The sequence below is a fragment of the Hippopotamus amphibius genome, chromosome 7, assembly GCF_030028045.1.
Source record: "Hippopotamus amphibius kiboko isolate mHipAmp2 chromosome 7, mHipAmp2.hap2, whole genome shotgun sequence".
In the NCBI taxonomy this organism is placed as follows: Eukaryota; Metazoa; Chordata; class Mammalia; order Artiodactyla; family Hippopotamidae; genus Hippopotamus; species Hippopotamus amphibius.
The window spans coordinates 27,911,070-27,931,592 of NC_080192.1; the positions used below are offsets into that span (position 1 = coordinate 27,911,070).

General features: G+C 37.3%; 1 long non-coding RNA gene across 1 annotated transcript; it reads right to left on the bottom strand.

The window, feature by feature from the left end:
- Positions 1-8,757: 8,757 nt before the first annotated feature.
- LOC130857417 (uncharacterized) lies at positions 8,758-19,630 on the bottom strand. Its single transcript, XR_009054817.1, has 3 exons — positions 19,483-19,630; positions 16,353-16,471; positions 8,758-9,027 (listed from the first exon to the last, which is right to left on the bottom strand). It is a non-coding gene; the product is annotated as an uncharacterized LOC130857417 (long non-coding RNA).
- Between the last annotated feature and the right edge of the window lie 893 nt (positions 19,631-20,523).

The window sequence follows — 20,523 nt, forward strand, 5'->3', positions numbered from 1 at the left end:
GAGAGAGTCTCCTAAGAGGTACCACCGAAATGATTACAGAGCAAGTCAAACCAATGGGGGAAGATTAAGGGGATTGTATTTATTTAGTCTAGAGAGGAAAAAGCTAAATAGCAAATACATAGTTATTTTCAATTATATAAGTACGTGAAAAAAACGATTATCCTGAGGAAAGCTAGATTATTGCAAAACTTCAGGGCAGACTAACAAACTAAGGAACCCCTGCTTTTGTATATCTTTCTGAGCAATTTAGACAACTGCCCATCTTGTGGCTTAGTTATAGAATAGCAGGTGGCTGGGTCCTTGATTAGAATTATAGGTTTATAGAATCTTAGAACTGAAAAATAGCTTCAGTAGATTAAAGTTTCTCATTTGTAGGTTTTGTAGATTTCTGTTGCCACCCACTCACCAATAACATATACAAAGGAAAGTATAGGATACCAAGCCTTGAAAGCTAAAGTTTTATCGTAGTCGAATGAGTGGAGCTTTTTAGAGCATCTACTCAGATAATGTGAACAGATCTTAGTTATCCAGTAGGGAAAAACAAACTGTAAATTAGCGTGGGGTAGTACTGTGATTTTTAAGCTTTTTCCAGGTTATAGGTAAAAACTAGTATTTACCCCAAGAAAAATGCATATAGTTACATGCACCCATCCCTGGCACCCAGGTTCCCAAATGTCGTGGCCAAGGTGGAGGTAGTGTGATATAGTGGTTAAGAGCACAGCAATTGAACTTCTTATATCTAGACTGAAATCTTACCTTTTCCACTTACTAGCCTTACAATCTTAAGAATGTTAATGTCTCCCTATCTGTTTCCTTATTTCTAAAATGGGGATAACTTATCTTCCGGAATTTTTTGGTAAACATCAGTTAAGTAACAAAAGTAAATTTAAAAATATTTTTTAAGTAAATGGCCTGGCACATAGCAGATACTACAGAAAAGTTGTAATGGGTAGTAAAATTGATTCAATAGGTAATGACTGATGTTAAAAATGAAAAAGAATAAAAAGCATTCATTGCAATTAGTAATCATTAGTATTACTTTCAATAACTTCTGTTTTATATATATATGTTTGTGTGTGTAAGATTGTTGCGGAGCACTTGTGTACAGGTAGTGATCTATGAAATTTATTATCATAGATCATGGTCAAAAAGCTTGTAGTCGTTGTAGGTTATTACTTTTGTTGTTTTTAATTTTATCCCTTTTTAAAATTTTTCTAGTGTTTTCTATAGGACCACAATATATATCCCCACCTCACCTCATGTTATTTTGAAATAACATGACACCACCTCATGTATAAAGCAACAACCCTACAACAATATACTTCCATCCACCCTCTCCAGCCTTGGGGCCATGATCCTCATACATTTTCCTTCTACACATTACCAACCCTACAACATATTGCTATCTTTTTTGCTTTAAATGGTCAACTTTCCACCAAATAAATTGAGAAAAAAAAAAAAAAAAAAACCTTCTACATTTATTATCTCTGGTGTGCTTTAGTATTTCCTGTAGAGCTGAGCCTCTGTGCTCTACTGTCCTCCCTCAACCTAAAGAACCTCCTTTAGCATCCTCTATAGTGTGAATCTTCTGGCAATAATCTCTTTCAGCCTTTACAGTCTGAAAAAATCTCCATCCTCATTCCCACAATTAAAGGACATCTTTGCTGGTTATAAAACTGTAGACTGACAGTCCCCTTTCCTCAGCACCTCAAAGATGTTCCATTGCCATCTGGCCTACTTTGCTTTTGCTGTAAAGCAAATATCCCCATTTTTGTTTCTCTGTATGCATTGTCTCCTCTTTACTCATTGCGTATGATTTTCTCTTTATCCTTGGTTTTCAATAATTAGACCGTAATATACCCTGGTGTTGTTTGGCTTGTGTTCTTTCTGCTTGAAATTCACTGAGTTTCTTGGATTCTGACACATAGCAGATACTACAGATACTGTATTTCTAATCAAATTTGAAAGTTGTTGAGTCATTGGCCCTCAAAATATTTTTCTCTGTCTCCTCTCCTGAGACTTCAGTTGCATGTCTATTAGAACATTTGATTTGATCCTGTAGGTCACTGATGCACTCAGTTCTTTTTTCCTTTCAATCAGTTTTTTGCTCTGAGATTCAGACTGGAAAATCTCTGCTGATGTATTTTTAATTTCACTGATGATTTCTTGTGAAGTGTACAATCCTTTTGTATTAGTTTGGATCCTCTGAGAAGCAAATGTAAAGATGTGATTAAATTTCCAGAAGATATGTTGGAAAAATATCTGTGAAGGATAAAAGATGAGGGAGCAGAAAAATGTAGAGAGAACCTTCAGACTATAAGTAAAGTTTGATGCCTGTGAAGGAGATGAAAGGATAAGAAAGGAGGGTTGTATAGGAAATTTAGACTTTTACACAGAAGTAAAAAAGTTTTCGCAGGCTGATGGGAAGTTCTCAATCCTAAGTAACCTGTTGGAGAATTCCTACAACTCACAGGAATGGACCTTTATTAATGCCCCTGTCATGCTCTGCTGTTGACTGGAAGCAGCCTATAGGAGGCTTGGCTTTGGTGAGACTGCCACAGTAGATCCAGAGAAAGAATAGCTGGGCTATTAGTCAGTTTTGCTGCATACAGCAGAAGTTCTGAACACTGCACATTTATGATTAACCTGCTGCTGTTAGGCCCATTTAATTATTTTTAATTTTAGATGTGTTTTTAGTGCTATAATTTTCCTTTTGGCTCTTTTTAGTGTTTCTGTTTCTTTCCTTAAAACCCCTATCTATTCATTTATTACATTTATCTTTTCTTTAATAGATTTATAATAGTTAAAAATAGTTTAAATCTTTGCTAATTCCAATAGTTAGATCATCTGTCGGTCTGACTCTATAGGTTATGTTTTTCTCTTAAATAGGGTCATATTTTCCTGTTTCTTTGCCTGTCTCATAATTTCTTATTGTTTTCTGGATATTGTGTATAAAAGAACAGTTGAGTCTGAAGTACATTACTTTTTAAAAATTTTATTATCCAGAGAGTGTAAGTTCCTTCTTTTGTCTCTTGATTAGGGTGCGAGACTATTAATTCAGCTCTTCTACAGGGGTGCTGAGCTGCTGCTGGATCACAGCGTTAATTATATTGTGTGCACCTGTGATTAACCACACTCCCAACTTCCTTCACAGACTTTTTGACCTTCTCAGTATTTGAGCTGGGAGGAGGTTAAGTTGTAGTTTTATCTTTGAATCAAAATCTGGAGGATCCCTAGAACTTGAGCATCATGAGAATGTGAGAGACTATGTAATTATGTTTGTTTGTTTTTCTCCAGTCTCCTTCTCACTATAATCTGGGAGTTACAGTGAGAACACTGTCAAGCTGAGCAATTAGTTTTTCATCTAGGACTCTTATCAGGCTCTAGTCTTCCCTGATAGCCTTCACTGTTGAATAACATTTGTCTGATTTCTTTTTCACTCAAAACATCCCAAGTTACAACAAGCTGGCCCTATACCCAGACCAGGTGCTCACTCCCAGGTTTGGGACCTTATATACTCTCTGTTCATCTAAGAAGGGATCTGACATACTTTCTGAAATTCAGTTCATTAAGGCTTCCTTGCACCTGCCACTCTTTGCCGATCTCACAGAAAAGTATTTTATTTTGTCTAAATATTTCTTATTATTACCATAGGTGTAAAGGTCTTTTGTGTCTGTGTAAGATTACCTGGAAACAGAACTCTCTTACAGTTTATTGATAAGTGATGGATGAAGATTTACAGCTCACTTATCTATAGTTAAGCTTAAAGCTATTTAGGATTGATATAATATTACTTATTAAAATTTGGTACCCAGATAGAATGAAGGGTCTGAGGTCAACAGATTTGCTTGTTTCAAAACACCTCCCTTTGGTATGATGCTTCCTGTTGCTCACTCCCACTAGTAACTGGTGATCGGGGGGAAGATCACTCTCCCTTGTGTGTTTTCTCAGTGCTGTCTGAGTAACCTTTAAACTTACATATTTTTTGCTTGGCTATTATTGTCCCTTCCCAGAATGCACTCATCCTCTTTTTCTACCACAGTGAACTCCAAAACTCATCTTATGCATATCCTCCTTTGAGAATCCTTTCCAAAATGTTTAAAGCTTTTTTTTTAAACTTTGTCTGCCAAGGACCAGAAACCATTTTAGTTTTTTTTTAGACCAGTCTTTGTCTTGTGTCTACTCAGCTAGTGTAGCAAGAAAGCTGCATGTTGCAAGGCCTCCTTGGTCATTCTTGCTTTCTTACAGGTTCCAAGGTCACTGCGCTACGGATGAGATGTAAATGAATGAGCATGGCTATGCTCCCATAAAATTTAATTTAGCAAAACAGCTAGACTGTAGTTTGCTGACACTTCTCTAAAAGAATTAGTAGACCTACATAATTGTGCTTGTCGAATTGTAAGGTGGTTGATTACTCATTTGGGTTACTTTAAACACAGTTATTGTATGATATACTCTGTTACTAGCATGTATGTTGGGCACAGAATAATTCTTTGCAATATAAATGAAAGAATGGAAGAAATGGAGGAAAATGTGAGATGACTGTGGAAATGGAGAGACAGAAGCAAGTGGGAAAATAACTCTTTGATAAACAATGCTAGCTGCTGTAACAGATAAACCCCCCAACCTCAGTTCTAAGTTTCTTTCCACAACAAAGATTTGTTTCTTGTTTACATCATAGTTCAATGTGGAATGGCAGGATCAGGTGGAGTAGACCCTGTTCTACACAGTCATTCAGGGGCCCAAGTCCTTGCATCTAAAGGCTCCACCCAAACAACCCAATCAAAAAATGGGCAGAAGACCTAAATAGGCATTTCTACAACAAAGACATACAGAAGGCCAAGAGGCACATGAAAAGCTGCTCAACATCACTAATTATTAGAGAAATGCAAATCAAAACTACAGTGAGGTATCACTTCACACTGTTAGAATGGGCATCATCAGAAAATCTACAAACAATAAATGCTGGAGAGGATGTGGAGGAAAGGGAACCCTCTTGCACTGTTTCTGGGAATATAAATTGGTACAGCCACTATGGAGAACAGTATGGAGGTTCCTTAAAAAACTAAAATTAGAATTACCATATGACCCAGCAATCCTACTACTGGGCATATACCCAGAGAAGACCACAATTCAAAAAGACCCATGCACCCCAATGTTCATTGCAGCAGTATTTACAATAGCCAGGTCATGGAAGCAACCTAAATATCCATCAACAGATGAATGGATAAAGAAGATGTGGTACATATATACAATGGAATATTACTCAGCCATAAAAAGGAACAAAATTGGGTCATTTGTAGAGACATGGATGGACCTAGAGACTGTCAGACAGAGTGAAGTAAGTCAGAAAGAGAAAAACAAACATCATATATTAACGCATATATGCGGAATCTAGAAAAATGGTACAGATCAACCAGTTTGCAAGGCAGAAATAGAGACACGGATGTAGAGAACAAACATATGGACACCAAGGGGAAAAAGCAGGGGTGGGGGTTGGTAGCGGGATGAATTGGGAGATTGGATTGCCATATATACATTAATATGTATAAAATAGATGATTAGTAAGAAAAAATATCAAATTGTACACTTCATATGCAGTTTATTGTATGTCAATTACATCTCAATAAAATTCTTCAAAAAAAAAATAAAGGCTCCAGCACCTACTATAGGTCCTCAGAGTCCTCGCCTTTCAGCCAGGAAAAGAGAGCAAGGGTCCTGAATAGAAGGTTCTAATGGCCCAGGACTGGAAATGGCACCCATCACTTTTGTATATGTTCTTTTGTCAAGATCTCAGTCATAGGTACCACCTATGGTGACAAAAAAAAAGCTGAAAAATATATTCCAACTCTGTGCTAGTGCTTAGTAAGCACTAGCAATCTAGTTTGGGTTACACTGAAAGAAGGCAATGAGAGGATATAGCAATTTAGATGAGAAAGCAATCGAAAGACACTTCCCGAAGGGAAGAAGCAGCATTTCCAACAATAGCATACAGGTTAATTTTCTCAATAGATACTTGCAGCCCTTGTAAGTGCTATCATTTGCAAATATATAAACTATCTTAAATAAATATAATTGTGTGCTTGTGTGGGAAAAAAATCCACAAAACTATGATTGGCTACATTTCAAGATACACTGAAACAATGTGACAGATGTGTGGGAAGGCACCTGCCCTCAGTTTGGGTGAGGTTACAGGCATTAAATTTGGTTATTGTAAAGCCAAGGTACAATTATCAATCTCTGAAAACAATTTTATCCTAATTTAATCTTAATTACATTGAGTCTCTTTCTCAGTAGCTGCAATTATGTCCTTTAGAATAATCCCACTGGACATTTCTCAGAGTTATTGAGAGTGTTTTCTTACCATAGTTGGTGGGAAATAGTGATAGAAATGGGAAGGTAGAGATCTTATATGTACGAAAGATCTTATATATATGAAAGAAAGATATTGATCATGTATAGTGTATGGTTATTATAAGATTATTATTATCATTATTTTAGTTTATTTATTGCAGTTGAATTGCTTATGGAGTTGAAATACCAGTAATTATACCTGCCTAAGGGAGATTAAACCATGAGAACTCTTTTTAAAGGAAGGGATTACAGGGAAGCTGCTTTCCAGGAGATACAAAAAGGGATTGTGGGTGTCTTCCAAAATTCTACTTCCTTTAAAAATCTGGTTTCAAAGTGGGCTTTCCAGGAGACTAGATAATTTGGAGATGCTGCAAATTAGTTCCTGGGCCTGAATTCCTGTTGTCCACATAGTGGTTTAGGGGACAAATGAAAAATATCTGGAATTAGATTTCGGCTCTTGAGCTGAGGCAGCTTGAAGAAAGCCACTAAGGGAGTTGGAGGGAAACTGCTGCCCTTTTATTTACAAAAGGATGAGGCATCTCCACTGGAGCCTTGGTTCCTTAAATAGGCCCTGTACCCTGTCCGTGACAGCTCATGAAGTATCTAGCACTGGTCTCCCTCGCAGTCTCCAGCAGGGCCGCCAGCTTTTCACAATTGCTGTCATGACTGTGGCTCCCTTGGCAGGATGTACAGTCCTTCTCACTGCCATAGAGCATGGATATATTTAGTTCCGTAACCATGCTTAGAAGTTGGGCAGAATGGGTTGTCGTGACTTCTGGTTTCTGTCCTATCTTTTCGCTTAGGATGTGTTATCCTGGTTGACACTGAAGAATGAATAGAATGCCAGTACAGTGAGGGTGAGTGAAAGCTATAAATTTGTTTTCGTGATTATTAAATTCTCACTTTATACATTCAAGGAATTGACATGTGTGTTGAATGTAAAATTTGTTACAAAAAATTAAAATGACATATTTCTGTGTACCGTCAACTAATGATTGTGCTAACCAAAGAAAGGAAACATGACCATGAAATAGCTAATTGAAATTTGATTTCACTTTGGAAAATAGAAATTCATGAGAAGAGTTCTAAGGGAAGTGTGAGCTATATTAATGGGACACTTGGAAACACAGTAAGCTCTCAATAGATGATAGTCATTAATAATAATTTTAGTTAATATTGATTGAGTGCTCATCATGTTTCAAGAACTGTTATAATAACTATGACATAATAACTCTATAATATAGTCAGTATTATACCCATTTTATAGATGAGGAAACTGAGGCATAGATAATTTATAGATCTTGTCTAGGTTCACCGAGGAAGCTCAGAGTCAGAATGCAATCCCAGCGGGCTTAACTCCAGAGCCTCTTCTGATAACCTTTCCTACATTCTATTGCCCATCAACCTGGCATATGGGTCTACTTTCCTATGCCCCTTTTCTTTTTTCTGGGTTTTCAGTGTGTAGTTCTAAGAGAAGGAGGAAACCATTTTTTCTTAGGTGATGCCCACAGCTTTTCCATTCCTGTTTAGACAGCAGCCCTAGTTCTAGATGGAAAGGGCAGACTACTCATTGAGGAGGTTCTGATGTCTGCAACCTGTGCTGAGTCAGGGTATCTGGAGGAGGTAAGGAGGATGTAGGCTAGTGGAGAAAGGGAAAATGAAAGGCCTTCTCTCCTTCCCAAATGCTCCAAAGGCTCCAATGCAGATTAGTTGGAATAGCTGTCTTGGAGCAAGTTGCAGAAACTTTTTTACTAAGAATAATTAAACCACAAATAACCTCCCCTACATCCCCAGCCACATGCATTCACACACACATATACGCAGGGTACACATTTGAATTTTTGTATTTCAAGCACTAATCAATTGAGATCTGTTGGCATTGTGGCTGCATTGAGCAGATGAAAATCATTACAGCTTAAATATTTCTGCTCTTTCTATACAAAGAGTAAAAGAAGTAGTAGTCTAAGATGTGTAGCAGAACATTTTTCAGCTTTGGCTTCAAACCACCTTATAGAAAAAGCTTAGAGGTATACTCGTGCAAGCATAAACTATATGATATTGGTTATTCAAATGAAAAAGACTGATTTTTAAGAAGTGTGCCAGAGTGTGTTCACATTGGTGAAAGCAGTCTCTTCCTATAGTAAAGATTGGAAGGCCATGTGCTTATCCCACTGTTCTTACCATGTCTAATCAAATTTTCTTTAAATATTTTAAAGAACCTGATTAATACTCTTTCCAGGTGATCTTGGTTGGTAACAGATGGTTGCCCTTTGAAGACAAATTTCATTTTGTGTTAATAGTAGGAAATAATCAGGAGCTGAGTCTGTAGAAAAACATCAATGATTTTTTTAAATTTATTTTTTTAAAGATTTACTTTATTATTTATTTATTTTATTTTTGGCTGCATTGGGTCTTCGCTGCTGTGCACGGGCTTTCTCTAGCTGTGGCGAGCAGGGGCTACTTTTCATTGTGGTGCACGGGTTTCTCATTGCGGTGTCTTCTCTTGTTGTGGAGCACAGGTTCTAGGCACGCGGGCTTCAGTAGTTACGGTGCATGGGCTCAGTAGTTGTGGCTCGCAGGCTCTAGAACACAGGCTCAGTAGTTGTGGCACACGGGCGTAGTTGCTCCGTGGCATATGGGATCTTCCTGGCCCAGGGATTGAACCCATGTCCCCTGATTTAAAAAAAAGGCGATAGGCTTTTGGTGAAACACAGGGTGTGGCTATAATAATATTAAATTTAGTTGTGTAAATTCATTGCTATGAAGGCAATTTCCAACAAGCAAGTACTACATCAAAAAAATTGCATACATGTGTAGCAATATTGAGTTTGTGGTCTCGATCTAACAGGTGGCTACTTGATCTAACAGTAATTATTTGTATGTTTGAATTCTCTTGAGTGTTTATAAGACTCGGTTTCAGGTTTTATAGTCACGTGACGTATATATTTAAGCAACAGCTCTTAATTTATGGTCAGATTTAATAATAGGAAAATTATGTTTTAACATTGATAAGAAGAAAAGTCAAATTAAGTCAGCATTTCTGGTTTAGAGATAATTTCACAGTAAAACCATGTCTTTCTTTTGTGTACCTTAACTTTAATCCTTTAAGGAGTATTCAGAATGGCTAAGAGTAAGGCAGTTACCCTGAGCAGAAAATAATTTATGGAGTTCTCTTGGTGGCTTGATATATGAGTAGCAAGTCCTTTTACCTATAGCACAGGGGGAAAAATGAGCATACTTTAAACTTTTTTAATAAAACTTCACTTTTGTTATTATTATTAGATTTAAAATTTCCAAGAGATATCCTATAGTTTTGAATTTTAATTCTAGTTTAAAAGTTCACATTTCATGCTTTGTACTCCTGGGTTCAGTTTTGGGAAATGGTAATTATCAAAGGACATGGGAAAGAGGAAAACCCCATGCTAGGAGTGACAGTGTAGGGCAAAGTCCTTTCTATACGTTTGTTATTGCTAGATTTGTACTGTTGAACAAGGTACCCTGACTCTCTGGGCGTTAGTAATCATATTGTTAAAATGAATAGAACAAAGTACAAGATGTCAGATAGTTCTACTCAGTTCTAATCTTTGGTAACCTAGTGTTCTCTAAAGTCACAAACTGGGTGTTGTGTGGTTTTGATAACATAGATATCTGAAGACTCTGGCATTAAAGTCCTTGGCATCTGGCATTAAAGAAAAGAGCCAGCTCAGCAAATCTCTCTTGTCCTCCCTTACAGTTTGAACTGGGAGAGGGAATGACCTACCCAGGCTATCACAGGGTCATTATTCTCATGGTGAGGCAACTTAATAACTAGCTTGTATATTTCCTGGTTGGCATACCCAGGAATTATCATCATTATATGCTTCATATATTGCTTAATTGTTGGACTGTAGTATTTTTGAAGTGGGGCATTTTGCAATGCTCCCTTTCTTTTGATGGTTTTAAACCATAGAACCACTGTGAAAAATCAATTCTCTTTCATATATATACATAATTGGCTTTGAATTCTTATGCAGATCAATCTGATTATAAGCATTCTACATTGGACTAGAACAATTCAGAACAAAGAGTAGTTCGTCATATTCATGGTCATGAAATTGTAAACCGTTTACATTTTTTGTTAGGTTACAAAAATATTGTGTATAAAACCATTTTAGAAATCCTTACATTCCAATTCAACATCCAGGATTCTTTGCACTGTATTGCGAAGTTACAAAAATAAAGCAAAATATTTGCTGAGAGTAACTCAGTATTACTCCTCAGATTACCAGAAGACCTTTGCAGATTCAGATGCCATGACACATAAATCTAACTGCTCTTATTCCTTGTTTTAAATGGGTTTCTAAATAGGGACTAAACACTGAGCTGTCTCAATTACGTATAGGTGCTCAGCTTCCAGAAAGTGACTTGCACAGTTAAATGGCACATCTCGCTTTGCACATACAGCTTTTATTGAACATTTTAAAAACTTCCCATATTTAGGGGGTGGGCAATATTGCTTGACAATAGGGAGTAATAATTGGTAATGTTCACCACAGTTCAAATTCACGAATACTGATGTGTATGTGGGGGGCAGGGAGGGGATTTAACTGGAATTGACCTTGGGATAGAAAGTTCATGGCAAAAAGGCTCTTCAGTAAGATAATCTGTACTTTTAAACTGCAAGTTGTACGTGAAGAATTTATGGTCCTAGCAGGCACTCAAGGAAAGCTTATGAAGCTGAATTAAAGCTGTTAATGGCCAGCCAACCCTGGGGGAAATGAGAATACTTTGGCATACTTAAAAGAAAGTATTAAAACCCCTCAAATTTCAAGTGGTTTTTAGAGTGTTTTTCAAGCTTTAGAGGTTTAGGGTTAAGCAAGTTCTTTTATTAATGTTTTAGAATTATGACTTGAACTCAGAAATAAATGTATACATGTATATATTTAATTTTCTGTTTTTTTTTTACATCTTTATTAGATTATAATTGCTTTACAATGTTGTGCCAATTTCTGCTGTACATCTAAGTGAATCAGCTATATGTATACCTATATCTGCTCCCTCTTAAGCCTCCCTCCTACCCTCCCCATCCCACCCCTCTAGGTCATCACAAAGCACTGAGCTGATCTCCCTGTGCTATACAGCAGCTTCCCACCAGCTATCCATTTTACACATGGTAGTGTATATATGTCAGTGCTACCCTCTCAGTTTGTCCCATCCTTCCCATCCCCACCTGTGTCCACAAGTCTGTTCTCTATGTCTGTGTTTCTATTTATGTCCTGCCACTAGGTTCATCAGTACCATTTTTCTAGACTCCATATGTATACGTTAGCATATGGTTTTTGTTTTTCTCTTTCTGACTTCACTTTGTATGACAGACTCTAAGTTCATCCACCTCACTACAAATGACTCTATTTCGTTCCCTTTTATAGCTGAGTAATATTCCATTGTATATATGTTTCACATCTTTATCCATTCATCTTTTCCTTTCAATTGGAATATATCTATTATTCTGTATGTCTGTGCCTATTTATTTTAATTTTATTGGCATATAGTTGATTTACAATGTTGTGCTAGTTTCAGGCGTACAGCAGAGTGATTCAGTTATACATATACATATATTCATTATTTTTAAGATTCTTTTTTCATATAGGTTATCACAGAATATTGAGTAGAGTTCCCTGTGCAAATACAGTAAGTCCTTGTTGGTTATCTATCTTATATACAGTAGTATGTGTATGTTCATCCCAAGCTCCTGATTTACCCACTTCCCCCCACATTTCTCCTTTGGTAACCATAAGTTTGTTTTTGATATCTTTAAGTTTGTTTTTGTTTTGTAAATAAGTTCATTTGTATCATTTAAAAAATTAGATTCCACATGTGAGTGATATCATATGATATTTGTCTTTCTCTGTCTGACTTACTTCATTTAGTATGATAATCTCTAGGTCCATCCATGTTGCTGCATGGTAATATTTCATTCTTTCTTATGGCTGAGTAATATTCCATTGTATATATGTACCACGTCTTCTTTATCCATTCCTCTTTTGATGGACATTTAGGTTGCTTCCATGTCCTGGCTATTGTAAATAGTGCTGCAGTGAATATTAGAGTTCATGTATCTTTTCAGATTATGGTTTTCTCCAGATATATGCCCAGTGTGGGATTGCATGGTCATAGGGTAGTTCTACTTTTAGTTTATTAAGGAATCTCCATACTGTTTTTCATAGTGGTTGTACCAATTTACATTCCCACCAACAGTGTAGGGTTCCCTTTTCTCCACACTCTGTCCAGCATTTATTGTTTGTAGACTTTTTGATGATGGCCATTCTGACCAGTGTGAGGTGATACCTCATTGTGATTTTGATTTGCATTTCTCTAATAATTAGTCATGTTGAGCATCTTTTCATTTGCTTTTTGGCCATCTGTATGTCTTCTTTGGATGTCTGTGTCTATTCATATCTATCATCTTTGCATCTTCCAAAGATGGCCATGAGTAGATTTGAGGCAAGGACAAGGAAGAAGATAGAGAAGAGAAAAGGAGGAGGAATGGGAGGAAGAGGAGAGGAGAAGGAAGAAGGAATGTTAAGCAAGAACTAGCCAGTTTTTATAAATGAATTTTGTCTTGAAAAGTTTCTTTTTATTTCGCAGAGATGTTACTATTAAAAATGATACATAAAAAATGACATCATGATGAGCTCTGATTCCTCTTTTTCTAGTATAAATCAGCAGATTTGTTTATTTGTTTTCATCAATTTTCCTTCCCAAGAAAGGAAGTCCTCATCTAGTTGTCATGAATCTATTGTTAATGTTCCTCTCTATCTAAAGTGGAATCCTCTTGGACTTCCAATAGAGAGCTACAAGGCAAGCTGGCTTCCACATCTTTCAAGTCAGTGAATACAGAAGTTAGTCCATTGGCTCCAATGGTTGAGAATTCCACTTTCTCTCTCATGACTACATTTGTACCTTCCTGAAGCTGTGCATTTGGATTAAAATGATAGATGACCTATCCAAATAAGAATGATCATTCTTTCATTATGTGTAGCACTCTAAATTTGAGTTGAATTATATATAGTTTTTGTGACGGAAAGTGTATCAGTCATCTTTTACTGGGTAATGCTGCAGTAACAAACAACTCTCAAATTGCAGTGCCTTACAGGAATAAAAGCTAATGTGTTGGTCGTGTTATATGGTGGCTGAAGGTCAGTCGTGGCTCTGTTCCTCATCCTCATCACCTTGAAATCCAGGTTGATAGAGCATCATTTGAGGACATGATGGGCCTTGTGTCAGAGAGAAAAGAGAGAGAGGAGGTGGAACCCCACAACAGCTCTCAAAGCTTCTGTACATGTCACTTCCACTGCTATATCATTTGCCAAAGGAAATCACATGACAGAGTCTTACAGAAATGTAAAATCCTTCCACATGGAGACCCAGTGAATATTTAGAAAAATGATAAAATCTACCAGAGAAAGTATGAGTACAACTGTTTAAGGTCGTGTTCTCCATATGACCCAGCAATCTTACTCCTGGGCATATATCCAGAGAAAACTCTAATTTGAAAACATACATGCACCCCAGTGTTCATTGCAGCACTATTTGTAATAATAAAGACATGGAAGCAACCTAAATGTCCATCAGCAGATGAACGGATAAAGAAGATGTGGTGTAGATATACAGTTGAATATTACTCAGCCATAAAAAGAATAAAGTAGTGCCATTTGCAGCAACACGGATGGACCTAGAGGTTATATACTAAATGAAGTAAATCAGGTAGAAAAAGACAAATGTTATATAATATCACTTATATGTGGAATCTAAAAAAAATGACACAAATGAACTTATTTACAAAACAGAAACAGACTCACAGACATAGAAAACAAACTTATGGTTACCAAAGGAGGAAGTGGGGCAGGGGCAGAGGGGACAGCTGTACTGTTCAATATCTTGTAATAAACTATAATGGAAAGGAAACTGTAAAGAATATATATACATATACATACATATATATGTATATAACTGAATCACTTTGCTGTACACCTGAAACTAACACAGCATTGAAATCAACTATACTTCAATTAAAAAATATATATGTAGTAAAATAAAGTCTTGTTCTCTGCTAGGGAACTAAAATGCCAGCCTAATCTTTGCCTTGCAGCTTTTTTCATTACTTGTAGCTTTATCCTTGTGACAGCAACACAGGAAAGCTGGGGAGCAAGATCTGTGGGGAAAATCTTTTGTTGGCACTCAGGCTACCAAATATATTTCAATAAAGGAGTGTCATAAAGAGGCCTTCAAACTATATACAAAGGGCCATCTCCCCCAAGAAGCCTTCCTGGATTAATCCAATAGTCTCTTACTTAGTTCCTTGTATAATAGTCCCCTTACATGGCCCTTACTCCATCATGAGCCCTTCTTTTTGTGGTAAATATAAGATAATGATAGACACATGTTTTACTGCTTGTTTCTCCTATTGGATTAGACGTTATTTAAGAGAAGAGGTTGCTATGCAGCACAATAGAGTCGTTGCCTAACTGTGAAGTTCCTTAAAATCATACCATATACTGACTTGGTTATTCTATTCACTTCTCAGAATGAGAAAATAATTTGGTTCAAGACCCTTTATCACTTAGCTTTTTCTTTCTCAAGATATAGAGTAAACCATAGCCAACATTCTTAATTCATTCATTCATTCACCCATCCATCTATCCTTAGTCATCCAGTATTCAATAAATATTGAATTCCTGTTATAGTCCATGTGCTAAGCCAGGTGCTGAGTTCTGGCACCAGACGCTCACAGTTTCTTCCCTCATGGACCTTACCTTTTAGTGGAAGTGACCCAGACAAATCAAATAATCACACATAGTTATAAACCATGATGCTCACTAAGAGGGAAGCTTACAGGGTACTCTAAGAACATGTAGGAGACCTGACTTACTTTATGTCTCTGTGAAAGCTTCTCTGAGGAAATGACAGTTGAGCTGAGATCTGAAGGAAGCGTAGCAGTTAACTATATAAAGAATGAAGCAAAACAACTTACAAAACCTGTAAAGGCATGTGCAAAGGCCTTGAGGTGGGAGGAAGGGAAAGAAAGGCCAGTTGGAAGGAGTACAAAAAAACAAAGCAGCGCACAATGTGAGAATCAGGTAGGGAAAGTTTACTCAAGCCTTGTACACCATGTTAAGGGTTTTAAGTCTTTATCCACAGAAAGGTCTTTAAGAGGGAGTGACATGAAAAAATTAGAATTTTTAGATGTCACTCTGGTTGGCATGTAGAATGGATTGAAGAGTAGCAAATGGATGGCAGGATATCAACATAAAGTCTTTTGCAATAGTAGAGATAAGAATTTCTGCTCAGTGCAAAACTGGCATCTAAAAGTTGGATGACAGTGCTGATATTCTGAGTCTCTTAGTTCTAGCATTTAAATTTAAAAACTCAATCTAGCAGGAAAAAAATCTAACTTGGCTCATGGTTCATGATTTAGAATACTATTCAAAATATAACTCAAACCAAACAATCTCAACTATACCAAAAGTATAGATCTATGACCCTCTAATAACTTCAATAATGGGCTTTAGGGAATCCATCAGGATCTGATGGAAGCTCCTGAAATTCCATGAAAACTGTGTGTGCTTATTATGCTTATATGTTTGTCTAGGGAGAGAGCCCATACATTTTATAAGATTCATGACCCCCTAAGCAGTTAAAAACCATTGGTTTACATTATCACTTGACCAACCCATAGTTACTCTATCACCAGAATGCAGGCCTGGGTTACATGTCTTAAATTAATGAAAAAAAGGTTAGCTGACTCCCGAAGGTTTGAGCTCCTATTTTTTTAGTGCAAAGTGGTTGCTAGGAAATGGCTGCCCTGGTAGAGACTATTTCCTAGTTCCCTGGCATCTTTGGAAGCAGTAGGGGGATGTGTCTACTTCTCACCAATAGAATGTATGTAGACATTTTGATTGCCATTTGTGTGTTAAGTTGAGTATGTATCTGATATGCCTTTTCCATAATTGTCTCACCTTCTCTGATGACCTTGGAGACCACGTTTTGAAGCTGGCAGCATCACAAGATGAAAGAATACTTGATTACTGAGTCAGCGGAGGCAGCCAGGAGAGCTGTCCAACTATGAACACCTGCACTGGATTTTGGTGATTAAGAAATAAATTTTATTATCTTATGCAATTGAGATTTAGGGTTATTTGTTACAGCAGTTAATCTACCCTGGCATACAAAAACAACATCTCATGTAGGAAGATATGGAAAAATGGGTGTGTTCCCTGGGAAGAAGTCCCTTTTGGATTTCTTCCTGGAACCAAGAAATAATGCTGCCTTGCAGGCCATAGTTTCTTGGTGTCATTTTACAATATTTAAGTTACTCTGAGCTCAGATTTCTTACAAATCCAATCCTTAGTTGCATGAGAGGATGATTATCATAGATAGCTAACGTAGATGGCTTTTCACTATATGAGAAAAATTTTAGTAAGGTAAAAGAGAGATGTTTTAAGTGGGTAGAGATAATAATCACTCATTCATTTAACAAATATTTGTTAATATTGAGTTCCTTTAATGTTTTTTAAAATGTACCCAGGATTTTTTTTTTTTTAGTCAGATATGGTGAGCTAACAGACACAGAGACAACTGTTTTTGAAAAAAAGAGTTTTTTGCTTACAGTTCCCAAGAAGAAGAGTTTAACACCAAGACATGCAAGACCACATGGTAAAGCACCAGGGTTGGTCAGGAGGCGGAAGGAGTGAGGGGAAGGCATGGCAATAACTTTTATTTTGGTTTTCATGGGAAAGAATGGGCAAGCAGGGCAAGCACCTGAGCAGGCTTAGAATGGAATAGTTTGAATAATTTTGGCAGGCTCTGGGCTATAGGAGTGATCTCTAGTTGTCCAGTACCTGGCTCTGGGGTGACTGAGGGCAGGTGGATAGTGGCCCAGGCTGCAGGTATCTGATAAAAGGAGGTGGATGGGAGTATGGACTTAGGATGGGTTGGTTTGCATAGAAAAGGCATGCTTGCAAGCAAATTGTTTAGTATCTCTAGGAACTGGCTAATCTTGGGACAGGCAGTTCCTCCTCAGTTCACAAGGCCCCCAGATGTCAAATTATCATGAAATATAGAAAATTTAAAAATCATGATTAGTACATAATGTACCAGACATATTTTAAAAAATAAGTCACCAGGTCTATGTAAATCAAATTAACTAAGTAATTACAGGGACTCAGATTTACTAGCATTCAGTAGACATGGTTAGTCTCATTGCTCCACACCATGGAAGTAATTTTGACCACTGCACATTTCTACACAAAGTATTTACTTAAATATACACATCCAGTTGTTCAAGATTAAAATAAAGTCATAGGTATTTAAAATTATTAGAAGGAGGTTCTTACAGAATTGTCCAAGGACTTCAGAGTTCAAATTAGAATTTATATTGAAATATGAACTTAAAAAGTAGGCAGTCTACATTGCTTCTGGAAGAGAAAGGCAGTCCTCCTTAACAAATACCTCTAATTCCCAGCCTCCTGCTGTCCCAGCAAGAGCAATGTTCTAGGATACAGCCCAATATGTAAAACTTTTCACGGGCTCCCCATTGCTTATTGCCAGCATTTTCAAACTGCAGTCATTTATACGCTACCTTCTCAATTTTTGTTGTATCTGTATTAATACTATCTTTTGTATTTTCTTAATTTTTACTATAGATCAACTCACCATGGTACTATGTTCACTTCATCTTAAGCAATTTTTGTTATCTGTATAATTTTGGATTAAGGTGGTAATTACATATTTTTCTAATTTGTATAAAAATAAATACAAAACTACTAAAAATGTTTTAACTTTTTTAAATTGAAGTATAGTTAATTTACAATGTTGTGTTAGTTTCATGTGTACAACAAAGTGATTCAGTTATACATACATATATATTTTTTCAGATCTTTTCCCTTATAGGTTATTATAAAATATTGAGTATAGTTCCCTGTGCTGTGTAGTAGGTCCTTGTTGGTTATCTATTTTATATGTGGTAGTGTGTATAGGTTAATCTCAAACTCCTATTTTATCCCTCCTCCCATCCCTTTCCCCTTTGGTAACCATAGTTTGTTTTCTATGTCTGTGGGTCCATGTGGGTTTCTGTTTTGTATATAAGTTCATTTGTATCATTTATTTTAGATTCCACATATAGACAATATCATATGATATTTGTCTTTCTCTGTCTGGCCTATTTCCCTTAGTATGATAGTCTCTAGGTCCATTCATGTTGCTGCAAATGGCATTATTTCATTCTTTTTTATGGATGAGTAATAGTCATTGTATAAATATACCACACATCCTTCATCCATTCATCTGTCAATGGACATTTATGTTGCTTCCATATCTTGGCTATTGTGAATAGTGCTGCAGTGCACATTGGGGTGCGTGTGTCTTTTTGAATTATGCTTTCTCCGGGAAATTATGCCCAGGAGTGGGAATGCTGGATCATATGGTAGCTCTATTTTTAGTTTTTTTTAAGGAACCTCCTAAAAATCTTTAAAATATTGTTTGTAAACCATGAAACAACACATTGATAACTGCCAGTGGTGCCCATGGCACCCTGTGGGAAATCCCAGCTGGAAGGATGATGTTCAGTCCCCTGAGAATACTTTCCGAGCCTCCTCATCATGGAGGCCGTGACTGCCTCTTTTCTACCATCCTCTTCAATCCTCTGGGCAACAGTCATGATGACTGCCCTTAACTCCCTCACAGTGCTACACTTTGTCTTGCTTCTAAACCTGCCTGAACAGGTTCTGTGCCTTTAACACTGCCCTCCCCCACTCCAGACAGGCCCTTAGGCAGCCTCTAAAAAGCCCCTATAGCTCTGTGCTTCTCTCCAGGCTCTCCCTCCTTCCCCAGCCTGAAACCTGTGCTTCCTCCAGTTCCTGCTTTGCTGTTGCTGGTTTTTGCCTTCCTACTTGGTCTCGCTAAGTTTGTGTATGGGTATTATTTTCCACTGGGTTTAATTATGCCTTTATTCCTGAATGCTGCCTTTGGGGGCTCCTTGGTTTCAAATTCTGAACTCCATGGGCCAATCCTATCCTATTTCACTCCATTTTTCATCCTCAGTTCCTAGAACCCAAATCAGAGTACACCTTTGCAGACTTGCCACCTTACCTGAGGGGAAAACAGGGCTTTTGCATGGCTATTCCCTCTGCTTGGACTGCTCTTCCTCTCCTTGGTCTTCTGGTACGCTCCTAGTTAGCTCAGAAAACTCAGTTCCAGTATCACCGCTTCCTCGGTGCCCTCCTTGCCCTCCCTGGGTCTGTTGCCTCATAGAACTCACTGTAATTGCTGTAGTTATTGGTCTGGATATCTGTCTCTCCTGCTTGTTTGAGGACATAGAAGGCAGGGAATATATTTCAGTTATCTTTGTTTCCCCAGCAGTTAACACAAGGCACAGTACCTAGACAGTGTTTAAATGATATTTATTGAATGCATGAATAAATTAATAAGCTGGAAATATTAATTAATATGCACTTTGTAATAGAGTTTTGAAATTTAGTTCCTGAGTATGATACAAGAATGGAAAGAGAAGTGTTCCTACAATAAAACAATGTGAGGAGTAACTCATTGAGCTTCCCTCATCCCCCATTTCCCACTCCCCACACTCGCATCCCCCACTCCCACCCTGACTCCTGGGCACTGGCGACCCATGAATAGTGAGAACTTTTACTTACAATATGGGGCAGGAAGTGGCCTGTGACCCAGGGGTGAAATGTCACGTTCACACCCAATCCCCAGAAATCCACTACACTATGTCCTATGAAGAATTTTGTTAGGGCTAAACACTAGGAAGAACCCTGGATATTTACTCAGTACATTTTCCCTTCACTTAAGCTAAAGAAAAAAAAGTGAAAAGGGGGAAAAGCCAAAATTAAACAAGCCAGCTGGTTTAACTTCTCTTTTTACATATTTTCCATTGCAATCCTCTCTTAGTCATAAAGTCTTTCTCAACCATTTCACTGCTTTTCATTCGGCTGAAATTTTTCAATTTTTTTCTACATTAAAAAAAATGCAGAATGAAGGGTTGAGTAGATTGGGACTTTGTTCTCTCTCTCCCCTCTCTGTCCCCCTCCTACACACACACACACACACTCACACACACACACACACACACACACAATCCAACTGTTTGGTTAAAACCAGTTTCTGATA